The sequence below is a fragment of the Gorilla gorilla genome, chromosome 19 (genome assembly GCF_029281585.2).
Source record: "Gorilla gorilla gorilla isolate KB3781 chromosome 19, NHGRI_mGorGor1-v2.1_pri, whole genome shotgun sequence".
NCBI classification, from domain to species: Eukaryota; Metazoa; Chordata; class Mammalia; order Primates; family Hominidae; genus Gorilla; species Gorilla gorilla.
The window spans coordinates 99,786,308-99,798,607 of NC_073243.2; the positions used below are offsets into that span (position 1 = coordinate 99,786,308).

Genomic DNA, 12,300 nt, shown 5'->3' on the forward strand with positions numbered 1-12,300 from the left:
CTTAAAAGGAAACAAATCATATTGCTACCTTTAATTTTTAATAAAGAAATAAATCCCTTTGGGGCAATAAAAAGCAATACCCTGATTATGTATTGCATTATCGTTCCTAGTACACAGTGCCAGGACTAGCTGGATTCATTTTCCAACAGTAAGAAAAAGTAAATGCATTCGAGCTTGGAGCAACAATGGCAATTCAAATTAGTAGAATGAAATGGGAAGATATAAGCTGGAAAACAAGGCAAAGGTGAAACTTATTACAAACTAAATAAACATTGGTTAAATGTCCATTTTCTTATTAGAAGTCAAAAATGTTCATTGTTTGGCAGTTCTGAAGAAGAAAGTGTGAAAATAATTGGGTTCCTGACCCAGACAGATTTTTGTTCCTGGTTAACAGATGTCTATGTTACAAATCAAGCTAACCTAACAAATTCACATGTGAGTTTTCTCATTAGAAAGGTGAAAACAATTGGTTCATCATAATAAGAACTCACAGAAATGTTGATAAACCACATATGCCCTTTTTGGCAAATAAACCCAATTTGTATGCTACCACCAAAGCTTAAATATGCAGTTGTTATGTACATAAATTGAAGCAAATTTTATTACTTGGAAAGAAATATAAGAAAAATAAATGAAAATACTGCTTAGACATTATCATTTGGTATGTACAATGGTAAAACTGGAAGACATGTAACATTATATAAGCCTATCTCCAATATACTTTGAATTCTTACTGGACTGGTGGTTATGAAGTGTTTCCCTGACTATTTCCAAAGATAGAACACTCAAGGCTGTTAATATTTCTACATATAATATGAGAATATGAGTCAAAATAAATATTTATTGAATGTCTAGCTTGTAAAACATATTAAACTGGCAATTTTTGCTATCGTCTAACAAAATTTTCGTAGTTTCATAAGCTAGATTATGCTTCTTAAAATATATTTGGTGAAATACTGTTTTGTTTTAAAAGAAATCTTTTTCACTCTCTCCAGCAAGATGCTTTTGTAAAATAAGAGAAATAATCACAACAGTATCAAATTGCTATACAATTTCTAAAATATTACTCTTAACTTCTGTATACCTGTCTAGTTTGGACCATTAATGAATATTTTAAGGACAAGGAGTAGTGCATGGTCTACACCTTGAGCAGAATAAGATAGATATCATTATGAGAAAACTAGATGTTTTAATTTATTATTACCATTGTACACATTGACACATTCTAGAGGTTTTTTTTGCTTATTTTGTTTTATTGGGATTAGTATTTCAGTTAGATAATAGCACAAGAAATTTACTTTTAAAAGATCTTCCAATGGCTGTGTGTTCAGCTTCTTGAGAAAATCCATTTGGTTTTCCTGGCTAGAATTGATGGAGCCTTCTACAAGGTTGATAGAGAAGTGGTAAAATGTGGGAAATGTTGATGTCTTGAAAGGATCATGAAGGGAATGTCAACATGAGCTCTAGGTTTCAGGTCTGGGCATTTGTGTTGGTGGTTTTACCATTTTTTTGAATAAGAAGCATTAGAAGTCAAGTTGTTGGAACACAGACACTTAGTGGTTTTCAAATCTTCTTGTAGTTGTAATCAATCTGTCAGCTTTCCCTAAACAACCAGCTGGATCAGACTATGTTCCTTTTAAAGGAGGTACTTACAGTTGGCCATCATCCTAATAGCAAGTGCCTGATGCAGAAAGACCGTTTGATAAATATCTGTAAAATCAATTAAGAGATGACAAAATTTCTATTAAAGATGTAAATTTTTTCAACTTAAATTATCCATGGTTTCAAGATATTATAAAATACGTAAGCTATTCCATTTTTTAAAGTCACTGCTAATAGAGGAATACACTTTGGATGAAACTCCATGGTTGTGGTTTGCATATTATGAAGACATAATAAATAGCCATTGGACTAATAGAATGTTTTTATTTGTGCCAGGAAGATAGTGGGCCCAGTATATTTCAAAATGAACACCTATATATCAAATCTTTTATCTAATTGTTCATTTATTTATTTTATATAAATGTTTATAAATGAACAGAACTATAAATTTACAGTTTAATCTTGTATAATAAAGGTGAAGCTAGCATGTATGTGCTATTCTCAACTTAAGTGTAAGTGTCTCTAAAATTTCTATTTTAAGTACTGATAAGGTACAATTTTTTAAAATTAAAACCATGGCTTCTACACAAATGTAAAAGAACATGTGTCAACATTTTATTCAATTCATTAATCAGTGACAAAACCTGCCAAATGGTAGGTTAGGATCATAAGTAAATTCATATATATATATATATATATATTTATATATATAAAATGAAGTAAGCCTAAAATGAATTTACACATAGAAACAAAGCTAGTCAATGCCCTACCAGCAGAAAATTTTTACTTTGGGGATGACCTTTTCTATAGACAGTAATCTATGAGTGCACACATAATTTCAGTCTCTGAGCTCTAATCAGTTAGTGGAAAACAAGACAATATAGGTGCATTCTTCTTAATAATAAAATAGTCCTTGAATAAGCCAATGGAATTGAAAGGACTTTGATATAGTTTGGCTTTGTGTCCCCACCCAAATCTCATGTCAAATTGTAATTCCCAATGTTGGGGGAGGGAACTACTGGGAGGTGATTTGATCATGGGGGCAGATTTCCTCCTTGCTGTTCTCATGATAGTGGGTTCTCACGAGACCTGGTTGTTTAAAAGTGTGGAGTACTTCCCCCATCACTGTCTGTCTCCCACTGGCCATGTGAAGACAGTGACTGTTTTTCCTTCGCCTTCTGCCATAATTATAAATTTCCTAAGGCCTCGGCAGCCGTGCTTCCTGTACAGCCTGTGGAACTGTGAGTCAAACCTTTTTTCTTCATAGATTACCCAGTCTCACATGTGTCTTTATAGCAGTGTGAGAATGAACTAATACACACTTATAGCCACCTTTGACTTTATGTCTAAAGATTTGAATAATTTTCATAAATGGGCACATTGCTTGCTGTAGGATTTTGAGAGAAACTTACTAATGGAGTTTCATTCTGTTACTAGTTCGCTAAGATTTTAAAGTCAATTTAATGGCATTTCATTCTGTTCTACTTAGCCAAATTTTCTTAAATACGCATTCATGAAATACTTTTTTATGGCTCTGCAGAGATAATCATTTTGTTTTTCTACTTTAGCCTGATGCTATTATGACTATCTAACACTAAAACAAACTTGCATGGCTATAATAAACCACAATAATCATTGTATTGGGTTAAATGTTATATTAAGTTCATTCATAATTTACTTAGATTTTTGCAGCTTTATTGAGGTATATTTGACAAAAAATGTGTAAATTAAGGTATACAACTTGATAGATTTGTATACGTATATATTGTGAAATGATCATCACAGGCAATCAAGCTAACTAGCATTTCCATCATCTCACATAGTTAGAATTTTCATATAAATAAGCAAAGATATTGCTGCCTTATAGTGCTCATCTTAATTGAATTTTAATTGTGTGGTTTTGATATTGATAATATACTAGCTATAGAAATTGAGTTAGGGAGGATTATTGCCTTTTCTAATTTCTATAAGAGATTTTAAATGATATATTATGTTTTCTTCATGTTTCGGTTAAACTTTCTTGTAAATTATCTAGGTCTCCTGTCTTAAGAGTGATGAGACTTGAGTAGCAATCAAATTTCTTATGTTTACTGGTCTAATCATGTTGTCTTAATTCTGGGTAATTTGAGTAATTTTTAATTATAATATTTTAGAAATTTTCTCATTTTTAAAATTTAAAGTGTAATGCATATAGCGCTCATATCATTATTTTCACTTCCTGCGTGTGTCAGTCTTCCTGTCACTTCACCGTGTTATTTTTCTCTTTCATTTTAACTTGTTACATCTTCCTAAAGTTGATCTCTTGCATTATTCTTTTCATGTTTTTAGGGGTTTACCACTTTCTATATTATTATATTATTTCCTCTGTTTCTTTCTTCTTCTTCTTTTTTTTTTTTTTTTTTTTTTTGAGACAGGGTCTTGCTCTGCCATCCAGGCTTGAGTGCAGTGGCATGATCATGGCTCACCACAGCCTCAATCTCCCAGACTCAAATGATCCTCCCAACTCAGCCTCCTGGAGTAGCTGTGACAGGTGCACACCACCACACCTGGCTAATTTTATTTTTTTCTGGAGAGATGGGGTCTCACTATGTTTCCCAGCCTGGTCTATTATAGTAATTTCTCCTCTTCATTATACCCATTCTTTTACTTTTTTTTAGGTTATTATGATTTATTTTCCCTATTTTCAGATACTTATTTTCAAACTTTTTTCTTTTTTTCTTTTCTTTTCTTTTTTTCTTTTCGCTTATATTTTAAAAAGTTCACTTAGCACTTAGGTTTAAATGTTATTTTAATGTGGATGAAAAATTTTATCATTTTTTACAAGTTTTAGCAAAAGGTGTTCAACTTTATTAGCAGAAAAATGTCAGTTAAAATCACAGTGAGATATCACTACATACTAGAATAGATAAAGTCATAAAGACTGACACTACCAAGTGTTGACAAGGATTTGATGCATTCAGAACTCATACACATTGCTTGTAGGAATGCAAAATGGTACAGTAACTGGTGATGAGTGTGGCATTACATTATAAAGTTAGATTCATTACTATATAATCCAGAAATTCTACTTCCAGGTATTTACCCAAGAGAATTGAAAATATACATTCAAACAAAACAAGTACATAAATGTTCATAGTAGCATTATTCATATTAGCCCCACTGGCAACAACACAAGTGACCATCACTATTAAATGAATAAACAAAGTGTGATAAATTCATACTGTGGAAAACTCAGCAATAAAAAGACAAGAAATATTAATATAGACAGTAACACAGATTCATCTCAAAAACATTACATTAAGAGAAATAAGTCAATCATAAAAGACTCCATACTCTATAAGTCCACTTATATGAAATTCTATAACATGTAAAACTATGACCGACAGCAAACCAAAGGTTGCCTGGAGTGAGGGTGAAGAAAGATTATGGAATACATACAGGTATGAGGAAGCATTTTGTGGTGATGAATTGCTCTACTTCAATCACGGTGGCTAAATGATTTCACACAATTACCAAAATTCACCAATCTGGACACTTAAAATTAATATACATATTACCTTGATAAACAAAAGAGAACAAACAAATTCCAACTAGTTGTGAACAATGTACAGCCAAAATTTAGAGTATTTGTTTATAAAGAGTTCAGTGTGATAAAAAACTTACATTGGTTTACAAAATAGATATCAAAGGCTCAGACTTTTTTCAGCATCAGATTGATGACAAGCAACAAAGAGGGAAAACACATAATGCCATTCTGAAGTATTTTTTATATTCAACATCAGCATTATCATAAGATTTTGTAATTTAGTATTCTGTACCTACGAACAAGCATTTACAAATTTTGGCAATTATAATTTTTTGCGATAAACACATTTTGCTTTCTGACAGTATGAATGTAATTATGAATGATGTGTGCACCACATCCAAATGCAAGCAGATCTCCAACTTTAGAAAACCGTTTTTATCAACGTTTGTATTCATAATGTCACCAGAAAATTAATTGTTTCTCTTCAGTGTTGACATTTTAAATTTATTATAGAATAATACTCAGAATTTTTTATATTTAACCTTCAGGAGGATACATTTCAACAGTTTTACTTTGATTTCATAAACTGGATGGAAAAAATTAAACATTAGACTGAACTGGTTTCCTATTTGAAGCAGCTGATTAGTGATCTACAACTGGCACCAATCAACTGTAAAGTTATTCCTCTTCATATAAATTGCTATCACTTTTTCTACAAGAAAAAAAATGAAGGAAATGATCAAAAGTACAAAAATGTGGTTTGATCTAAGTAGAAAGCTATCCATTATAGAGTAATAGATGAATCCAGCTTCTGCAACCATACATTTTATTCTTCTTAATTGATATATAACTGTACATATTTGTGTGGTACAGAGTGACATTTCAACACAAGTATACAATGTATAATGATCAAATCAGGGTAATTATTGTATCCATCACCTCAAACATTTATTATTTCTTTGTTTTGGGAATAAAAATCCTCTCTTCTAGCTATTGAAAATATACAACAAATTATTAATTATACTTACCCTACAATGTTATAGAACACTAGAAATTATTTATCTTATCTAGCTCTAATTTTATACCTGTTAAGCCAGCTCTCTCTATCCCCCAGTCCCCTTTCCAGCCTCTGGTAACCACTGGTCTATGTTCTACTCCTGTGAGATTAACTATTTAGATTCCACACGTAAGTAAGAAAATGCGGTATTTGTCTTTTCTGTTCCTGGCTTATTCCACTTAACATGTCCTCCAGACTCACCTATATTACCAAAAGTGACAGAATTTCATTATTTTCTTATGGCTTAAGAATTTCCATCGTGTTTGTATACTACATTTTCTTTATCCATTCATTTCTTGATGGACACAGGCTGCTTTCAAATCCTGGCTGTTGGGAGTAGTGCTGCAATAAACATGAGACTGCACATATCTGTTTGATGTACTTGTTTCATTTGCTTTGGATATATACTGAGTAGTGAGACTGATGAACCACGTGAGAGTTATCTTTTTAACATTTTGAGGACCCTCCACATGGTTTTCATAATAGCTGACCTAATTTATGTTCTTACCAACAGTGTGTAAGAGTTTCCTTTTCTCCACACCGCACTAGTATTTGTTACTTTTTAATCTTTTTGGTAATAGCCATTTTACCTGGGGTGAGATGATCTTATTGTCGTTTTTATTTGCATTTCCCTGATGATTGGTGAAGCTGAGCATTTCCTTATATACTTAATGGTCATTTCTAAATCTTCTCTTAATGCCTAGTGTTTCATTATTGGAACGCTAAGCTAGCGGGAGTTATTTATATCCTACTGCTCAAGGTCATCGCCAAGGTCTAATTTTTCACACCCACACAAAATTGTAACTTCTGGCATTAATGGGTTAAGAAATGTCTATTCAGATCAATTGCCCAATTTTTAATGAAATTATTTTGTTTTTGCTGCTGAGTAGTTTGAGTTCCTTGTATGCTCTAAATATGAATCCATGTTGGATCAAAAGTTTGTAAATGTTTTCTCTCATTTTGCAGGTTGTCTTTATATTCTGTTGTTTCCTTCTCTGTGTGAAAGCTTTTTAGTTTTATATATCCCCATTTGTCTATTTTTTTCTTTGTTATCTGTGCTTTCAAGGTCTTATCTGTAAAATACTTGCTCAAACCAATGTCCTTGAAGCATGTCACCTGCTTTCTTCTCTTAGTTTCATAGCTAAATATTTAAGTGTAAATAATTCAGTTTTAATTATTTACATTTAAATAACCAATGCATTTCGGGTTCACTTTTATATACAGGGAGAGAAGGTTTCTAGTTTAATTATTCTGCATATGAATATCCAATTTTCCCACCACCATTTATTGAAGAGACAGCCTTTTCCCCAGTGTTTGTTTTTTGAGCATTCGTTGATAATCAGTTGGTTCCATATATACGGATTTGTTTCTGGGCTGTCTGTTCTGTTCCATTGGTCTATTATCTGTTTTTATGCCAGTCTTATACTCTTCCAGTTAAAATAGCTTTCTAGTATATTTTGAAGTCAAGTATTGTGATCCCTCCTTCCAGCTTCGTATTTTTTGAGGGGGAGCAGAGCTTAAGATTGCTTTGGCTATTTGGAGACTTACGTGGTTCCATAAAAATTTTAGGATTCTTTTTCTATTTCTGTGACAAAAATGGCATTGGTAATTTGAAAGCGGTAGTTTTCAAATAGATAACTTTGGGTAGTATGCTTATTTTAACAAATTAATTCTTCCAATCTATGAATATAGGATGTCTTCCCAATTTATGTGTGTCCTCCCCAATTCTATTTTTTCATCACTACTTTGCAGTTTTCATGGTAGTGATCTTTTACCTCTTTGGTTAAATTTACTGTTAGGAGATTTTTTGTAGTTCTTGTGAATGGGATTGCTTCTTTTGATTTGTTTTTCAGATAATTTGTTATTCGTGTACAGAAATGCTACGTATTTTTGTAAGCTGATTTTGTATCCTGCCAGTTTACTGAATTTGTTTATCAATTGTAAGAGTTTTCTGCTGGAATCTTTAGGATTTTCTATAAATAAATCAAGTCATTTGCAAACAGGAACAATTTAACTTCCTCCTTTCCAACCTGAATGCCCTTTATTTTTTTCTCTTGCCTAGTTGCTCCGGCAACATAGTTCCAGTACTATGTGGAACGAGTGGTAAAAAATGGGCATCCTCTTCTTATTCCAGTTCTTAGAGTCTTTCAGCTTGTTCACATTCAGTGTAATATTAGCTGTGAGTTTTTCATATATGGCCTTTACTGTGTTGAGGAAGGTTTCTTCTATACCTAATTTGTTGAGAGTGTTTATCATAGAAAGATGTTAAATTTTATCAAACACTTTTTCTGTGTCTGTTAAGATGATCATAATGGTTTTGTCTTTCATTCTGCTGATGTAATGTAGCTCATTTTTTTGATTTTCATATTATGAACCATCGTTGGCTCCCTAGGATATGTCCCTATTGATCACAGTGTATACAATTTTTATTGTGCTGTTGGATTTGGTTTGCTAGTATTTGGTGGAGGATTTTTGCATCTATGTTCATAAGGAATTTTTGCCTGCAGTTGTCTTCTTCTCTTGTGCTCTTCTCTGGTTGTGTCATCAGAATAATGCTGGCTTCATAGAATACACTTAGAATTTTCTCCCATTTAACTTTTTGAAATAGTTTGAAAAGAATTGATGTTAGTTCTTATTTAAAAGCTTAGTAAAATTCAGCAATGAACCCATCCATTTCTTGGCTTTTTTTGATGGGAGACCTTATATTGCCAATTCAATTTTTTACTCATTACTGCTCTGTTCAGATATTCTATTTCTTCTGAGCTCAATTTTGGTAGGTTTCATGTATCTAGGAACTTATCTATTTCTTCTTTGTTTTCTAATTTGTTTGCATATAGTTGTTCATAATAGTTACCAATGATCCTTTGTATTTCTGTGTTATCAGATGTAATGTCTCTGTTTTTTCTGTTTTTGTTTATTCGGCTCCTCTTTTTTTGTAGTTGTCTTACCTGATATGATTTGGATCTGTGATCCCACCAAATCTCTTGTCCAGTTGTAATTTCCAGTGTTGGAGGTGGAGCCTGCTGGAAGGTGATTGGATCATGGGGGTGGATTTCTCATGAATGGTTTAGCAATATCCCTGTTGGCACGGTCCTCAAGACAGTGAGTTCTCATGAGATCTGGCCATTTAAAAGTGTGTGCCACCTTCCGCCTCACTCTCTCTTTCTTGTTCCTATTGCCACCATGTGTGTGCCAGCTTCCCTTTTGCCCTCTGCCATCATTGTAAGTTTCCTGCACCTCTCGAGTACCCAAGCAGACACCAGCATCAGGCCTCAGCCTACAGAACTATAAGCCAATTAAACCTCTTTTCTGTATAAATTACCCAGTCTGAGGTATGTCATTGTGCCAATGCAAGAATGAACTATTACACTAGATAATGGTTTGCCAATTGTTTTTATCTTTTCAAGGAACCAACTTTTCATTTTATTGATCTTTTGTATTTTTTCTAGTCTCCATTTGGGAGATATCTGTCTTATCTTTATTATTTATTTCCTTCTAGTAATGTTGAATTTAGTTCATTCTAGGTAATTGAGACATATTGTTAGCTTATTTGAAATCTTTCTATTTTCTGTTGTAGGTGTTCATTGGTATAAATTTCTCTCTTAGTACTGCTTTTTCTATATCCCGTAAGATTTTGTGTGTTGTCTTTCTATTTTAATGTGTTTCAATTTTTTAAAAATTTTCTTCTTAATTTTTTTATTGACCCATTTGTCATTCAGGAGCATGTTGTTTAGTTTCTATGTATTTACACACTTTCTTAGGTTTCCCTTGTTACTAATTTCTACTTTTATTTCATTCTGGCCAGAAAAGGTACTTGATATTATTTTGGATTTTCCAAATTATTTGAAAGTTGGGTAATGGTGTAATATATCATCTATCCTGGAGAATGTTTCATGTGCTGATGGGAAGAATGTGTTTTCTGCAGCTATTGAAGGAAATGTTTGGTCCATTTGGTCTATAGTATAGTGTAGTTTCAACTGATGTTTCCATGTTGACTTTCTTTCTAAATGAACTGACTGATGCTATGAATAAAGTGTTGAAGTCCCCAAATATTTCTGTGCTACAATCTATCACTCTTTTCAGATATAATAATATTTGCCTTTTTTGTTGTGTGTTCCAGTGCTGGGTGCATATATATTTACAAGTATTATGTACTCCTGTTAAAATCATCTCTTTAATGACCTTCTTTGTCTTTTTTTATGCTTTTTGACTTAAGGCCTATTTTATCTAATAGCTACTCCTGCTCATTTTGCCTTTCCATTGGCATGAAATATTACATTTGTCTATTGTCACACTGCTGTAAAGAAATACTGTTTATAAAGAAAAGAGGTTTAATTTGCTCACAGTTCCATATGCTGTACAGGGAGCATTGTTGGGGAGGCCTCAGGAGACTTACAATCATAGCAGTAGGCAAAGAGCAAGGAGGCACATGTTACATGGCCAGAACAGGAAGAAGAGAAGAAAGGGGGAGGTGCTACACACTTTTAAACACCCAGGTCTCATAAGAACTCATTATCATGAGAACAGTAAGGGGAAAATCTGCCCCCGTGACCCAATCACGTCCCATAAGGCCCCTCCTCCAACACTGGGGATTAAAATTTGACATGCGATTTGGGCAAGGACAAATTCAAACCATATCAAATATCTTTTTTTATCCCATTACTTTCAGCCTATGTATGTTTTTAAAGATGGGGTGAGTTTCTGGTAGGCAGCATAAAGTTGGGTCTTGCTTTTTTAATCCACTCTACTGGTTTATATCTTATATTTAGGGAATTCAATCCACTTACATTCAAGACTATTATTAATAGCTGTGGACTTATTCCTGTCATTTTGTTAATTGTTTTCTGATTTTTTTGTATATTTTTTGTTATTTTCCTCCTCTCTTATTGTTCATCTTTGCGGTTCTGTGATTTTGTGTTATGATGGTAAGGTTTGATTCTCATCTCGTTCTCATTTCTATTTCTGCTCTATCAGTGCATTTTATACTTTTGTGTGCTTTTATGATGGTAGTTACTGCCCATTTGCTTCCAGATGTAAGACTTCTTAAGCATTTCTTCTGCCAGCCCAGTGGTAATAAATTCCCTCAGTTTTTGCTTTTCTGGGAAAGCCTTTATTTCTTCATTTCTGAAGAACACCGTTGTTGGATCTAGTATTCTTGTATGGCAGAATTTTGCTTTTCTTTTAGTACTATGAATATATAATTTCATTTTCTCCTGGCCTACAAGTGTTTCCCTGTGAAATATTATGCTAATGAGGATTTCCTTGTATCTCTTGTTGCTTATCTCTTGCTACTTAAAGATTCTTTCTTTGTCTTTGACTTTTGACATTTTGACAATAATGTGTCTTAGAGGGTACTTTAGGTTGAATTTTTTTAGAAATCTTTCATCTACCTTGATCTGAATGTCCGTCTTTCTCCCAAGATGTGGGAATTTTTCAGCTATTATTTTATTACATAGGTTTTCTATGCCTTTTCCCATGTCTTCTTTTTCTGGAATACCCAAAATATGAATATTTCTTATCATAATGGTGTCCCATACATCCTATAGACTTTCTTTACCATTTTTTCTTTTTAGTTTTAGTTTAGTTTTTCTTTTTAGTTTTTTCTTTTTACTTTTCTTTTTAGTTAAATTTTGTTTGGTTTTAACTGACTTGGTTATTTCGTAAGACATGTCTTCATGTTTAGAATGTCTTTCTTCTGCTTGATCTGCTTTATTGTTGATCCTTTTGATCCTTTTTTATTTCATTCATTAAATTTTCAGCTCCAAGATTTCTGTGTGATTCTTTTTTATGATATTTATCTTTTTGTTGAATTTATCATTCATAATATAAATTGTTATCCTGATTTTGTTGGATTTTCTCTCTTTATTCTCTTGTATCTTCCTGAGTTTCCTTAGTATCATTATTTTGAATTCCTTTGCAGGCATTTCATTTACTTCCTTTCCTTTGGGGTTGTTTACTAGAGAGTTACTGTTTTCTTTTGGAGGTGTCATACCTTCTTGCTTTTTATATTTCTGTGGTCCTATGTTGATGTCTACACACCTTGTCACACAATTGTCTTTTCAATTTTACAGAATAGCTTTCATAAGTGAAGAGTTTTTTCTATAGATGTGACTAT

At 32.7% G+C, this 12,300-nt stretch overlaps 1 long non-coding RNA gene across 1 annotated transcript in view; it reads right to left on the reverse strand.

The window, feature by feature from the left end:
• Window positions 1–1,262: 1,262 nt before the first annotated feature.
• The window catches only part of LOC129528131 (uncharacterized), a 135,507-nt gene continuing 124,469 nt past the window's right edge, over window positions 1,263–12,300 (reverse strand). The window contains exon 4 of the long non-coding RNA XR_008673354.2: window positions 1,263–1,710. This is a non-coding gene — a long non-coding RNA (uncharacterized lncRNA). The remainder of the gene's footprint in view (window positions 1,711–12,300) is intronic.